This window comes from Schistocerca cancellata, chromosome 8, assembly GCF_023864275.1.
Source record: "Schistocerca cancellata isolate TAMUIC-IGC-003103 chromosome 8, iqSchCanc2.1, whole genome shotgun sequence".
NCBI lineage: Eukaryota > Metazoa > Arthropoda > Insecta > Orthoptera > Acrididae > Schistocerca > Schistocerca cancellata.
Genome location: NC_064633.1, coordinates 479,077,575 through 479,079,926, shown reverse-complemented (window position 1 = coordinate 479,079,926; position 2,352 = coordinate 479,077,575). Strand labels below are relative to the sequence as shown.

Sequence of the window (2,352 nt, the reverse complement as noted above, 5' to 3'; positions counted from 1 at the left end):
AATATGGCACCCAAACGATTTCCAGATGTTTTCCATCTGTTTCAGACCAAGAGAATTTAGTGACCACATACCAATGTGAGATCACTACCATGCTTCTCAAACCACGGTCGCGTGATTTTGACCTTGTGGCACAAGCAGTTATACTGCTGCTAAATGGCATCACTGTCGGGGTAGACATTTAGCGTGGAGGGATGCAGGTGATCCACCATAATGTTCACGTAGTCCATAGTTGTGCCAACGGCCTTACCGCGGTGGTAGCACAGGTTCCCGTCAGATCACCGAAGTTAAGCGCTGTCGGGCTGGGCTGACACATGGATGGGTGACCGTCTGGTCTGCCGAGCGCTGTTGGCGAGTGGGGTGCACTCAGCCCTTGTGAGGCGAACTGAGGAGCTGCTTGATTGAGAAGTAGCAGCTCCGGTCTAGGAAACTGACATACGGCCAGGAGAGCAGTTTGCTGACCACATACCCCTCCATATCCGCATCCAGTGATGCCTGTGGGCTGAGGATAATACGGCGGCCAGTCAGTAGCGTTGGGCCTTCCAAGGTCTGTTCAGACGGAGTTTAGTTTTAGTTTCAGTCCATAGCTGTTAGGTGCTTTCGATTACTGCCACAGGCCCTATGGAGTTCCAGGCCATCACAGCATAACACTGCCCACATCGGATTGCGTCTGTGGTGCGGCGCACCTTTCAAGCATCAGTTCTCCTGGATGACAGCCTAAACGAACATAACCGTTAATACGGTGTAACAAGAAAAGTACAGTAATTCTTCAGACCAGGCAACGTGTGTCCTTTGAACCGTAGTCTCAATGATTCCCCACCCTCTGCAACAATACCATTGGGTCAACATGGGAACACGGGTGGCTTTGCTGCAAAGCCCTTGTTCAGTTGTATATGCTGTACGGCGTCTTCTGGAACTCTTGTGCCCGCACCAGCATTGTACTCTGTCATCAGCTTTGCCACAGATCGCTGCCTATCCTGTTTTGCACAGTGGCTAAACCTCCAACCTCCTCGTTCTGTCTTGAGTTGCGGACGCCCATATATTGTCGCCTACTCAGGGTTTCAGTGTCCTTCAACCACTTTCCGTAGGCGCCGACAACATTCCCACACGAACAGCCATCCAGCTACGCCATTTCCAAACTGCTCAATCTCAGGTGTCATTCCATAAAGATTTGCCCTTTATCAAAGTCTCTTATGTCAGAGTGCCCATTTGTGAACTGTATCGTTGCTCGAATGATTTCCCATTCGTCCCTTCTCCGCTTATATACACTCCTGGAAATTGAAATAAGAACACCGTGAATTCATTGTCCCAGGAAGGGGAAACTTTATTGACAAATTCCTGGGGTCAGATACATCACATGATCACACTGACAGAACCACAGGCACATAGACACAGGCAACAGAGCATGCACAATGTCGGCACTAGTACAGTGTAAATCCACCTTTCGCAGCAATGCAGGCTGCTATTCTCCCATGGAGACGATCGTAGAGATGCTGGATGTAGTCCTGTGGAACGGCTTGCCATGCCATTTCCACCTGGCGTCTCAGTTGGACCAGAGTTCGTGCTGGACGTGCAGACCGCGTGAGACGACGCTTCATCCAGTCCCAAACATGCTCAATGGGGGACAGATCCGGAGATCTTGCTGGCCAGGGTAGTTGACTTACACCTTCTAGAGCACGTTGGGTGGCACGCGATACATAAGGACGTGCATTGTTCTGTTGGAACAGCAAGTTCCCTTGCCGGTCTAGGAATGGTAGAACGATGGGTTCGATGACGGTTTGGATGTACCGTGCACTATTCAGTGTCCCCTCGACGATCACCAGTGGTGTACGGCCAGTGTAGGAGATCGCTCCCCACACCATGATGCCGGGTGTTGCCCCTGTGTGCCTCGGTCGTATGCAGTCCTGATTGTGGCGCTCACCTGCACGGCGCTAAACACGCATACGACCATCATTGGCACCAAGGCAGAAGCGACTCTCATCGCTGAAGACGACACGTCTCCATTCGTCCCTCCATTCACGCCTGTCGCGACACCACTGGAGGCGGGCTGCACGATGTTGGGGCGTGAGCGGAAGACGGCCTAACGGTGTGCGGGACCGTAGCCCAGATTCATGGAGACGGTTGCGAATGGTCCTCGCCGATACCCCAGGAGCAACAGTGTCCCTACTTGGCTGGGAAGTGGCGGTGCGGTCCCCTACGGCACTGCGTAGGATCCTACGGTCTTGGCGTGCATCCGTGCGTCGCTGCGGTCCGGTCCCAGGTCGACGGGCACGTGCACCTTCCGCCGACCACTGGCGACAACATCGATGTACTGTGGAGACCTCACGCCCCACGTGTTGAGCAATTCGGCGGTAC

General features: G+C 53.3%; 1 pseudogene; it reads left to right on the top strand.

Moving 5' to 3' along the window:
- The first annotated feature begins 233 nt into the window (after positions 1-233).
- On the top strand, positions 234-351 carry LOC126096036 (5S ribosomal RNA; annotated as a pseudogene).
- The last annotated feature ends 2,001 nt before the right edge of the window (positions 352-2,352 follow it).